The 13,802-nt window shown below is 35.5% G+C and overlaps 1 long non-coding RNA gene across 1 annotated transcript; it reads right to left on the minus strand.

Annotated features, from left to right (window-relative positions):
* Positions 1-3,182: 3,182 nt before the first annotated feature.
* LOC145790125 (uncharacterized) lies at positions 3,183-3,875 on the minus strand. Its single transcript, XR_014328776.1, has 3 exons — positions 3,593-3,875; positions 3,370-3,434; positions 3,183-3,244 (listed from the first exon to the last, which is right to left on the minus strand). It is a non-coding gene; the product is annotated as an uncharacterized LOC145790125 (long non-coding RNA).
* Positions 3,876-13,802: the final 9,927 nt, after the last annotated feature.

Consider the following 13,802-nt stretch of genomic DNA (forward strand, 5'->3'; position numbering starts at 1 on the left):
CCATAATCTTAAAATTTTTGAATGTGTTAGTTAAACTTGTGAACAATCATTTGAACTGTTTGTGTGCTTTCTTCTGTGTTTGGTTTCAACTATGGTTTTCCTTTTCTCTAAGGAAAATTATGTAGTGCTCATTAATCGAAGTCCATTTGGTGGTGTGAAGCAAAACATGAATGGTGTCAAGAAAAACTCCAAACCACCAAATAACTTCACGTATTCTAATAGAATTTAAGCTTCTCTAGTGATGCTTTATAGCTGTAATGATAAGAATCTCTGTATCTGTAAGGAAATGCAACTGTATGAGTGCATTGTTAAATACTTTTTTTTGTTAGATGTTGCAAATTTGTGTGCTAAATGTTACATAATCTTTTGATAGTGTTACGACAATTTTTTATTTCTGAATTTCTAGCGGTCAAAAAAAACTTCTATATTGTAGATCTTGGTTTTTTATGTTTCGGAAGAGGGGTTTGAGAGCTTCTCCTCCGATTTTCTACATAGAATTTTCAATTTCTAACACCCACAATGGTCCTCGTTTCTATCAATCCTCCCCCTTATTGTTGTAGGTGTTCTTCAACTCTGGCTTCTAGAGGTGACTGAAGTTTGAGACAACGATGGTGGGTTTGGCCTTTAGTTTGATGCAAATCTTATTTTCCAAATCCCACCTTGAGAAAATTGGTAGTTTTTCTAGAACCACAACTGTTTTTTTGGCAGCTTTTGTAGTTTATAGTTATCGTAACTCTTTTTTTTTTTTCTGGCAACTGTTTTTTTTCCCTCTCTCTCTCTCTCTCTCTAACTTTTGCTTGTATGATACTTACTTTTCTTTTAATACAAATGCATTTTAGTTTTGTAATAAAAAATAATTTGTGATACACTATGTATTTTTATTGTAGGTGTTACACTTTTTTCATCGAAATGTTACTCAACAATTTGAAATATAATATAATCTATTGTTGTTGAGTAACATTTCAATAAACAAATAAAAAAAAGCTTGACACTAACCATAAAATACATAGTTGTATCATATAATATAGTAACATGCAATATCTTCACTTGAAAACCATAAATTGTCATGACCCTACTTGAGATTGCATAACATTTACCATAAAAAGATTCATAACAATTACCAAAATAATATGTAAAAAGATGCATATAGTATACACATTTAAGGGGATGCATACTGTTGAGTTTTCCCTGCATCTAATATATAGAGAACTAGGATGACAACATCGAAACCTAAGTGTTAGAAGCTTATAAATTTGGATATGGAAATACAAAAATCATACTATGACTTCAACCATATACTATGAACAGAAGGCCAGGCACTTAAAATATCACTCCCTTGCTGCTGCTGGTTATCAAAGACACCATGCAAAAATAAAGCAAATATAAACAAGTTCTCAAACATCCAACCCTTGACTCAAAAATTGTGCTCTCATATGATTGGTATACCACAATTCAAGATTTTATTACTAGGTACCTCTTTACTGTATTCCATATTCTAGCACGGTGATATAGGCACATACCTCTTCTGCCTTGAAAAACATCAGACAGTGCTGATGTCGACTTGGTTTTTATGGAGCTAAAAGGCTGGGATGATCTAGCTACCACAACTGCATTGGATGCCTGACCAATTGAAGTACCCAAGCGAGCTTCACAATGGACACATAAAAGCTTGCCCTCTAATGCACCTTCTTCAACTGGTGCCAGGGGTAACAAGAATCAAAAACTAAAATTTCAAATCATCTTCATGCAAATTATAGTGTAAATGTCACAAAAGATACCAATAAAAGGTGGGGACTTTGTCATTTGAGCATACATGAATAACCTTGAGAATGAAAGAAAGACAACAAGGCTTGGACATTTGCAAGTAGGATCAATTGAATGATGACCTATTAGCAACTCCCCAATTAAACCATAAACACTAGGGCCGGAAAAAAAAAAAGAAAAAAAAAGAAGAAGATGGAACCGAACCGAACCGAACCAACTGACCACCCGAGAATGACCGAAATTTTGGTTTCCGATCTGTTTTTCAAAAGGTACGATCTGTTTTGGTTTTAAAAAAAAATACCAACCGAGATATTATATTGAAATACTTTTTATAATCTAATTTTTTTAATATTACAAAATAAATGATCAATACTATACATTTTGCAAAAAAATGTTAGGAGGGGAGATGTTCATAGAACATGCCTACCATCTCTGTTCATTTATTCCAAATGTGGGATTTACATTGAAAATCCGACAAAACTATTTGATTGGATGTACCCATCAAATGTGGGCCCAAAGACTTCAATGTTTGGCCACTTTTCATAGCCTATTTATCTATTTCAGCAGCTTTATTCAGCACTATGCCAAGATATCAGAAATTCTAGACAAAATAGAAGGGAGTAGGCTGATGTTTTGTACCTGTTGTCATCCACCGTAGAGGTTCAACAAAGATGGATGAGCACTCAACCTCATCACACTTGTTGAAAGGGTTACCGCCTTTCCTCTTATGCCACCCAAAGGATGTCTCCCCCTCTCCTGGAACATGATCCACAATATTCTCTTGCAATGCAACAACTCTCTGGCATTTCTTGCAACGATATGCATGACTAGAAACTCTTCCGCTATTCCCAGATATACCCACATTGGATGAGGCCTCTTCTGTTGGTAAGCCAGGATCAGCCCTAAATTTACAAGTATCTATTCCTTCTCTACGATTGTAAGAATCGCCTATCATCATGGGTCAAAATATCTTTTCAGAAAACGGAAAGCCCAATAATAGAGTATACTTTGCTTCTCATCATAAATGTTCATATAACGTTAATTAAACATATACAAGTAGACATTTTTCTTTTTTCTTATTTCCTTTTTCTCTTTCTTGATTTGACTGTGCAACATTCACTTAACTATGAATGTGCATATAAATTTATAATATACAAGGGGAATAAAATGCTTTAGTTGACTATGGCAGATCACAAATAAACATAAGTTAACACAGATTACCTATAAAAATCTTTAGAAGGAGAAACAAAACAAAGCAAAGCAAATATATCTACAAAGTTACAAATATATTTTTTTTATTGAAATAAAAAAACCAAATATATATATATATATATAAATAAATAAATTTAAAAAAAAAGGGAGTAAAAAGAATAGAAACAACAAGTATATAAGAACTCAGACCTAATACTTTCAAATGAAAGCGTTTGTATATAGGGCTAGCACGATTAACCTTGAAACCCATTTCTTCAAACATTTTTAGCTGCAAGGGAAATCAGGAAACATCTAGAGTCCATGATAAGCTAAACACATTGAAAGGTAAAACTTAAAAGCACTTTGCAAAGTTGCTTATAAAACATAATTTCATAAAAAATTGCTTTGCATCACCTGTTCTAGAAAACCATCATTGGGGCAAACAAATTCACAGCTTTTCTGTAAAGATTCAAGTGCATCTGCAAAGGTGTGCAAATGATAAAACACAGATGAGCTTATTATCAATCTTATCACCACCATTCAGATTTTCAAAACGCAAAAAAAAAAAAAAAAAAAAAAAATGGAAGCCCATAAGCAAATACTAACATATAGAACCACAATACTAATTTTGTCAAACCTTCTTGAGATAGTTGTTCAGTTCTCATCAGGTATGCTGTAATGATAGCTGCACTACAATCAATACACATAGACAAGGGTGTAAAATGTCAGAACTTGACAAAACAAAAAACTAAAGCTATTAGAATATATGCCTTCAATAGATACTATCTTCACATTCATCAGAAGACTGACATGAGAGAAAAGAGGTTTCCATGGACTTGGAAGCACTTATTCACAGAAGAAGATATCTGACTAAGATGTGGAAGTGCCTCTGAATATGAGAAAGCTATAATTTTGTGCATGTAAAATATAGCATTGATGCATTGACGTATAGAACCAGGGTTTAGGGAAATCAAACAAGGCTAGTCAAATTAAAATGTAGTGTAACAAGGTTTAGGATTGGTTACGAATTGATTGAACATAATTTTGGGAATAAGATTTTCAAGGGCTGCTCCTATGCTGTGAACATAATACTATTACAGTGCACATTATGTGGAAATAGACAATGCGTTGAAAATAAAGCATGCCTAATCATTAACAACAAAGAGACAAAATTTTCAATTAGTCAAAAGCACCAATTCCAAATTTGCAACATGCCTCAACAACATACAACCAAAATCTACAAATGCATTAATACATAAATGTACCTTCTTGATACACCAGCAAAGCAATGCACCAACACAAACCCCTTTTTTCGACTCTTATCGACGAAATCCAAACACACGTCCAAATAATCCAACAAATTCTCATTCTTAGTATCTCTAAGCGGTAGTGTTATTAAAGGCGCGCCTAGGCCCAAGTCCCATCCAGGCCTAAGGTTTGCACCTTGTAGCATTCAAGGCCAAGCAACTTCAATAAGGTGCGCGTAGGTGTGCGCCTAGGCTCAAGTCCCATTCAGGCCCAAGGTTTACACCTTGTGGTGTTCCAGGCCATGCAACTATGATAAGGCGCCTGACTGGCCTAAGGCTTGTGTCTTGAAGGTTTTTTTTATTGTTGCTTTAATTGGTTTTGTTTAAAATCTGACCATTGATTTAATATGGTGCAGTTACAAAAGATCTCTACTCTTATTACAGATGCCAATACATTGGGTATTCAACCCCAAATCAATCATAAAAGAAAAATTAGCCCTAATTCTTAATCTCCAAAAGACACTAAATGTTAATATTTCATTTTGTTTATATTAAACCCTAAATTATTTACTTATATTAAATTATATTTTTTTTTTCCGTACAAGGTGCGCCTCACTTTGGTGAAGCCTGCGCGTCGCCTTGCACCTTGAGCCTAGGCCTCAAGAGACCTTGGCACCATGGTGCGCCTATCGCCTTTAATAACACTGCTCAGCGGTACCACCATCATCACCAATTTCAAATCGTTGCTTGCATACTCCAACGAGTACAGAAGCTTTTCTGGTGACAAGGAACTCTTTGAACTGTCCCCAAAACATCCTCAAGCTCTGAGTCCCCGGCATAGACCTTGCGAATCTCTTTAGTAGGGATCGATAGACCACTATGCCAGTCAGAGAAAAATGATATCGATGCAGAACTAAGGGTTGACAGTATATGAGTGATTTCCTCGCTACCGTTTTGAAGAACCTCTGTAGCATCACTAATGTTGCTGATAAATAAGTGCTCCCATGCCAGATGCAGCATATCACAATCAATACAGTTCTAACCCAAACCCTAGATTATCTTTTCCTGTCAAAACTTCAAGTATAAATCTTTTTCTCACTATTATAGTACAATTTTGAATCAAATTTTACATCAAAACTGAATCTAAAAATCAAAGATTTTGCAAACCAAACCAAGCCTTGAGTCCCATCAAATGGGGTCGGCTACATAAATCCTTCTTTTCCACTCGGCCCTATCAAAGGCTATTTCGTTAGTCAAATTAAGTAAATCCATATCTCTATTTACAACGTTAGCCAACGTTAATCTAGGCCTACCCCGTCCCCTAACACTCCCCTCTACCATTACAGCATCGCATCTTTTCACTACTGCCTCTGTTGGTCTCCGTTGAATGTGACCAAACCATCTCAATCGATTCTCTCTCAACTTATCTTCTATCGGTGCTACTCCTACCCATTTCCGAATTCACTCATTCCTAATTCTGTCTTGTCTAGTCTAGCTACACATCCACCTTAGCATCCTCATCTCAGCCACACTCATCTTATCTACATGTTGTTTTTTGGTTGCCCAACACTCCGTCTCATACAACATCGTTGGTCTAATAGCTATTCTATAAAAACTTACCTTTTAGTCTAGTGGGTATTCGTTTATCGCATAGTACTCCAGATGCACTTCTCCACTTACACCATCCCGCCTTAATCCTATGGGCCACATCTGCATCAATCTCCCCCGCTGTTGTGATAATCGACCCTAAATAACAAAAATGTTCACTCTTAGGCAGTTCTTGGTTCTCAATCTTCACTTCTCCTCCGCTTTCATTGTTACTGTTACTAAATTTACACTCCATGTACTCTATCTTAGTCTGCTTATCCGAAATCCTTTCAATTCAAGAGTTTTTCTCCAAATCTCCAACTTTGTGTTAACTTCTTCTCTAGTCTCATCCATTAGCACGATATCGTCTGCAAAAAGCATACATCATGGCACGTCATCCTAAATATTTATCGTCAACTCATCCATAACTAAAGCAAAAAGATGAGGGCTTAAGGTAGATCCTTGGTGTAACCCAACAGTGATAGGAAATTCATTTGTCTCTCTAGCAGGCGATCTAATACTGATCACCACCCATTCATACATAGCCCTAATCACATCAATATAACATTTTGTCACCCCTTTCTTCTCTAACACCCACCATATTATATCTCGGGGCACTCTATCATATGCTTTCTCAAGGTCGATAAATACCATCTGAATGTCTCTTTTCTTTTCTCTATACTTTTTTATTACTCTTCCCAAAAGATAAATCGCTTCCACTGTTGACCTGCCAGGCATAAACCCAAATTGTTTCTCTGACTCCTCTGTTATATCTCGCAATCGGCGTTCCATCACTCTCTCCCACACTTTCATTATATGACACATTAGCTTGATTCCTCTATAGTTGTTGCAATTCTGGACATCTCCTTTATTCTTATATATTGGCACTAAAATACTCTTCCTCCACTCATCTGGCATGTTCCTAGTCAACAGAATTTTTCTAAACAACCTAGTCAACCAAGCAACCCCCTTTTTACCCAAACATTTCCAAGCTTCAATAGGGATATCATCGGGTCCTAAAGCCTTATTTGATTTCATCTTTTTAAATGCAATCTCCACTTCAAAGTTCCTAATCCTACAATAAAACCTATAGTCTTGGTTTATCGTATTGTTGGTCATTTCTTCCCCTATTATCGTACCTCCATGTTCCTCATTTAATAGTTTCTCAAAATAGTTCATCCATCTTTCCTTAATCTCTTCATCCTTCACCAATACCTTAGAATCCTCGCTCTTGATGCACTTAACTTGATTAAAATCTCTTGTTTTCCTCTCTCGTATCTTAGCAATTTTGTATACCCTCTGCTCTCACTCTTTACTATCCAGTCTAGTGTATAGGTCATCATAAGCTTTCAACTTCGCCTCTCTCATTACTTTTTTGACCTCCTTATTAGCCAATCTATAGCTCTTAAGGTTTTCCTCAGTTCTATCCTTCTGCCACTTTTTAAAGCACTCTTTTTTTGTCTTAACTACCGCTTGAACCTCATCCCTCCACCACCAAGTTTCCCTAGAGCTGGGTCCCGTCCCTTTCAACTCTCCAAGCACATCCCTTGAGATTCTCCTCATACAATTTGCCATCGAGTTCCACATAGTGTTAGCATCATCTTCCAAGTCCCAAGTACCTTCCTTATCCATTCTATTCTTAAATATTTCTAGTTTATCCCCTTTTAGGTCCCACCATCTCGTCCTACGACACCCACCATCCTTCCTAGCTTGGTATTGCCCTCTAAAACATAAATCTAGTACCAAAATCCTATGTTGAGAGGTCAGGCTCTCTCCAAGAATCACCTTACAATCATTGCATTTTAGGCGATCCACTTTTCTCACTAAGAAATAATCTATTTGGCTCCTAACTAACCCACTCTTAAAAGTTATCAAATGCTCCTCCCACTTCTTATACATAGTATTGGCCACCACTAGGTCAGAAGCCAACGCAAAATCTAAGATACTCTCTCTAGCCTCATTTCTGTCACCAAAATCGTATCCACCATGCACCCTTTCATAGCCTAGTTTATCTATGCCTACATGGCCATTAAAATCTCCACCTATAACCAAGTTCTCTCCTATGGGTATCTCTTGTAAGATCTCATCAATTTGCTCCCAAAAATCCCTCTTAGTTTGATCATCTAATCCTACTTGAGGGGCATATGCACTAATAACGTTCACTATATTCCCTCTAATAACTAGTTTAACTAACATAATCCTATCCCCTTTCCTAATGACCGCCGCTACATTCTCCACCAGACCCTTGGCAATTATGATTCCTACCCCATTCCTGCGTTTGTCCTTACCACTATAATACAGTTTAAAACCGGTATCCTCAATTTCCCTAGCTTTCTCACCCGTCCACTTAGTTTCTTGTACGCAAGCTATACTAACTCTCCTCCTAATCATAACATCTACCAATTCCATCGTCTTACCAGTTAAGGTTCCTATATTCCAAGTGGCTACCCTAAACCTGTATTCTTGAACTAGCTTCTTTACCCGCACTCGTCCAGGAAAACACGGGAACCTTTGCCCATTTTTCACCGCACCCAGCCGTCGATGCGGCTCCCCTTGCTCACTTTTCGAAACACCCGGAGGTAGGCGCAACGCGTTACTTGAGGGTAACGACCTAGCATTTAAACGATTCAAACTAGGATTCATTTTCATAAGGGATCCGAACGGCTTTTTTACGTGTTGGCTGTCGGCTACTTAACACACAACCCTCCTCCTTAACCCGGGCTTGGGACCGACGGCGTTGTTAACAACCTCGACGGAGTTAAATCAAAGATTTTGCAATCCATTTTAAAAAAAGGAAATCCTATTATAAATTCCACTCAAATTTTGCATATATCCGAAATTTTAGTAAAATAAACCATTTAAAGAAACACTGAAAATCATCAACTTTAAGCATTATGTTTTAGGTTCAGCTGCATTTTCTGAGGAACCAAATAGAGAGCATGGTCATTCAATCAAATAAAGTACACAAAACTTAAAATAAAGAAGGAAAAAAATTGTATAAAAAGTACTTCTCATGTTTTAAATTTATTTTAAATATTGTTTGTAGATCTCAATCATATATTATAATTTTATTATCTAGATTCTTAGTCAACAGTTTTGAAAACTACAAAAACTTTACTAGTTTAAGAATATTATTCAATACATTAGTTGCTGCTACCTTTTTACTGCCGCCAATAACTTCCATGTGCCACCTCTGGCCGATCAGTCAAGCTTGGCTCCGTCTCGTTTGGAGAACCCTTTTGGCATGGCTTAGTTAGTTATTCTCATAGTTCAAATAAGATTCAGACCACCACTTCCCTGAAAGCATGGTTCTTGCCCCCCTCTCTCCTCCCTCCTTGGAGCTCGCCCATTTGTTGGGTGAGCCACTATAGACAATTTTCTGAGGATCATCACCGATCACAGATGATGTCATGTGTAATGGAGCTTAAGGACGCTGGTGTCAAGTTTGAGGCTATAGAGGATGATTATGATGATGAGTTCAACCTCAGCATGTTCAATACACAATTCGAACATGGTTATTTAAAATACCAAATCGATGATAAAACAAGATCATTCTTCCATAACATCATTGCCTACGAACAACATTCCTTAGAAGATGACAAACACATATTTCAGTGACTATACATTCTTCATGGACCTACTCATCAACACCAAGGAAGATGTGAACAAACTTTGTCATGATGAAGTTCCTAACAACTGGCTTGGTGATGACGAAGAGGTAGCACTTATGTTCAACAACCTGGGTAAAGGAATGCTAATTTCAGAGCAGTTCTACTACGGTGAACAATGCAGCAAAGTGACAAGACATGGTCGAACAGAGGAGTTGATTCATTGAAGCATGATTACTTCTCAAATACATGGGTCACTGTTGCAACTATTTCAGCTGCTTTTCTGCTCCTCCTCACCATCACACATACTGTCATTGCCCTAATTACAATTATTATTTCACCACTATCCCAACACTGATACCACTCTATCATCCACTATTTTTATTTCAACAAAATATTCTGCATCTGTATATGTAGACAGTTTCTATGCTTGTGTTACTTTGAGTAAGAGTGAATGTGTTTTCAGAATAAGTGCAGTTCTTGTTAAGTTAAACCATTAACTTAAATATTAAATGTGTTATCATGCAAGTGTTTGTGATTTGTTTCTGCATTTGGTTTATAAGTTCCTAACATTTCTTTATAATTTTAATGATAAGAATTACTCTATATTCCATATAAACAATTGGGATGACAAAAATGAATTCAAAGTGTTGAAGCCTATAAATTTGAATATGGAAACAAAAAAAACACATGACTTAAACCTCATACTATGAACAGAAGGCCAGACACTTACAACATCACTACCCAGTTGGTGATTGTGAAAGACATCATACAAAATGTAAGCAAACATAAACAAGTTCTCGAACATCCAAACTTCAACTCAAAAATTGTGCTCTCATATTATTGGTACCACAATTTAGGTTTATTACTAGGTAGATGTTGGGTTCATATAAGCCCCCTGTTACTGTCTTTTATCTTCTAGCAAAAGTGATAGGCATACCTCTTCTGCCTCAAAAATATCAGACACTGCTGATGTCAACTCAGCTTTTATAGAGCTGAAAGTCTGGGGTGATCCAGATGCCACAACAACTGCATTGGATGCCTGACCAATGATTGAAGTAATCCAAGTGAGCTTCGTAATGGACATATAAAAGCTTCCCCTCTAATGCACCTTCTTCAACTGGTGCCAAGGGGTAACAAGAATCAAAAGCTAAAACTTAAAATCATGTGCATGCAATTTATAGTATAGAGATGACATAAAAAACACCAATAAAAAGATAGGGACTTTGTGCTGCAGTAATAGATGAACCGAAAATGGGGCTCTCATTTGAACAACTATGAATAGTATTGATAATGAAAGTAGGATAAAAGGAATGATGTTCTATTAGCAAAACCATAAGCACCATCATTTACAAGCTGCACCACTGATCAATGTGATTATACCCAACAAATGTGGGCCCAAAGACTCCAAATCTTTGGCCACTTGTCATAATTTTTTATTTATTCATCTTTATTCTTGACAAAACAGAAGGGAATGGTCTAAAGTTTTGTACCTGTTATCATCAAACCTCAACAAAAGATGGATGAGCACTCAATCTCATCACACTTGTTGAAAAGATTGCTGCTTTTCTTCTTATGCCACCCAAAGGATTTGTGATTCTCCTGAAACATGATCCACAATATTCTCTTGCAATGCAACAACTCTTTGGCATTTCTAGCAATGATATGCAGGACTAGAAACTATTCCTCTATTCCTAGATGTTCCTACCTCATAGAGACCTCTTCTGATGGCAAGTTCGGATCAGCCCCAAAATTAAGAAGTGTCTATTCTTTCTCCATGATTGTAAGAATCACCTATAATCATAGAGCACATCATCTTTTCAGAAAATGGAAAGCCCCCAATAAATAATATTGTATCATTACTTTCACAAATTGGGTTACAAGTAACACCCCTCTATTATCTTTGTTGAGTGTAGGGACAAGAGGAACATGTATATGATGTTTGGTTTTGACATTTTGTCAAACATATAAAAGACAAAAATTGAGCAGAAATTTGAAACAAGCACCAAAAACTCATTTGAAGAAAACAAAGCATCGGAGACTTCTCTCAAACCAAGACCTCCAAAAAAACAAAATTGTCAAAATCTATCAAACTATATGCAAGAACAAAACCCAAACCTTAATTTCTTAAAAAAAAAAAATTTCTTCTAATTTTGTAAAAGTGTAAAGATAAAGCACATTGTGTAAGATACAGATAGATAGAAAGAGTACCAAATATAGAAGTGAAGCTTCAAGTGCCTAGTGTGATGCACATGATTTTGGATGAGAGGGTTTGGTAGAGCCGATGCACTTGGCTAGGTATTGTAGCTGGATATCACATTGCCGTGGCAAATTCTATAATGCAAACTCCCAATAAAGAGGTGTATCATTTGCTAGTTATAATTTTTGTGGTTTTAATTATGAGGAATTGTGATATTTGTTATCACTTAATAATAACTAGAGGTTTTAATTATGACCATTTTGGTGTTGGTGACGATCCATTTTGATTATTATCAAAAATATTTTTGATTATACTTGAAGAGGGACTTGATTATAATTGATTGTATATTTCTTTTAAATCATTAAAAGTGTTTTAGTTATAGTATTTGTTTTTGTGCAATCTACTTGCCATTGCTTTTCTAAACATGTGAGTTAATTTTCCTTGAGACAGAGAGTTTGATGTAGATGCACAATTTATTTTATTCCCACCCACCTAACGCTGTCATTGTTGATTGACTTTTTTTTTTTTTTTTTTTGGTGTGTGTGTGAAATCTCGCTCTAGAGTCACAAAATGAGTTTAAATAAACAATTAAAATCAATTAATTAAGCAATTGCAACACGAAATAGAACACAAACCCACAATATGAAAAGGAGTTGAAGAGCAAAACAAAGCAACACAAAAAGAGAAAAATAGACCTGTCGATGGCGAATGGCGATTGAAGATTTACCCAAGGAAAATGGCCTAGACCCCTCTCTCATCTGAACCCTTAGGCTCGTTTGTTTGGGGTTATAGAGAGAGAATTGGGATTGATAGTGAGATAAGACTCACAAGATGTCATGTTTGTTTCGAGAGATGAGGAGGGGACTTCTGATCCCTTGGTATTAGGATAGGCCTTAGAAGGGGCTTAGGATGGAGAAGGTGGAGGTAGTATTAGAATTTAGTTCGCTAGACTATTATTTTTTACATGTTGGGCATTTTTTTTGAACATTAATGTCTACTTTTTTGTATTTTTTGTTAAGCAAAAATCATTGTTTTATTTATTTTACTTTTTTCTGGAATTTTTTTTTAATTTTATTTTTTACATGTTGGGCATTTTTTTTTTGAATATTAATGTTTAATGTTTTTGCATTTTTTAATTTGTTTTATTATTTTATATTTATTTTATTTAAAAATAATTTAACAATCTCTACACCAACAACTATCATCAAAACAAACATAGTTTTACTTAATCCCTTTACTATCAATCCATTCATTAACAATTCGCTCACTATTAATCCTCTCACTATGAATCCCCTCCATTCTACCTCTAAAAACAAAACAGAGCCTTACGTACGAGCCCTAGCTTCACGGTGAATAGCCACCGTAACCGGCGACGGCATGAACTCTCTCTCCCTCTCTCCGCCTCCCTTCCCGATTGCCCCAACATTCCTTGTATATTTTGGCTATAATCTCAAGACAAAGCTGTGGACTTAAAAAGAGTAGTAAAATATAGCGTAAATTACACTTTGCCCCCTTTTCACTTTTAAGGTCCCATTGTTTGGGTGAAGCAATTATTATGAGTGGATTGAGTGAAGGAGATTACTAAGATGATAGTATTAGGTTGGAGATATGAGAAAAATTGTTTTTGTTTGTGTAGTAATTTTTCATTAGGAAGTTAGAATTATATTTGTGAATTACGTAATTACTCTTGTTACATAAAAGGTGATTTTGTTATTTTTGTAAAGTGATGGACAAAGTAGTCTTTTCCCTTCTAATCTTATGAGATTAGATTTAAATACCACCTCTCATTGGATTGGAAGCATATAACATTTTTAGTTTATTATCTTTTTAATTATGTGACAAATGCTAAAACACATACTCTTTTTATGAAAAAAAAACACTTATACAAAATGATGTGATAATGATATTTTTATATTAATTATTAGTGATAAAATAGATTTTTTTTAAACTTCTAATTAATAAATACAAATGTCTGGATGTATTAAATTTTTGTATACATTTGTATGACGTACGAAAATCAGTATGGTGAAACAAAATGTTTTCTTCTACATATGCAAAATAATAATAATAATAATAATAATAATAATAATAAATAAATAAATGTTTTAGGTCAGTGATATTACGTTTTCTTTCAAATTTAACAGATAATAATATGGAAAAACATATAATCTACATTGAAGAAAGAGAATCTTTGGCCCATGAAGT

Source organism: Camellia sinensis, chromosome 5 (assembly GCF_055761805.1).
Source record: "Camellia sinensis isolate YWXY chromosome 5, ASM5576180v1, whole genome shotgun sequence".
Classification (NCBI taxonomy): Eukaryota; Viridiplantae; Streptophyta; class Magnoliopsida; order Ericales; family Theaceae; genus Camellia; species Camellia sinensis.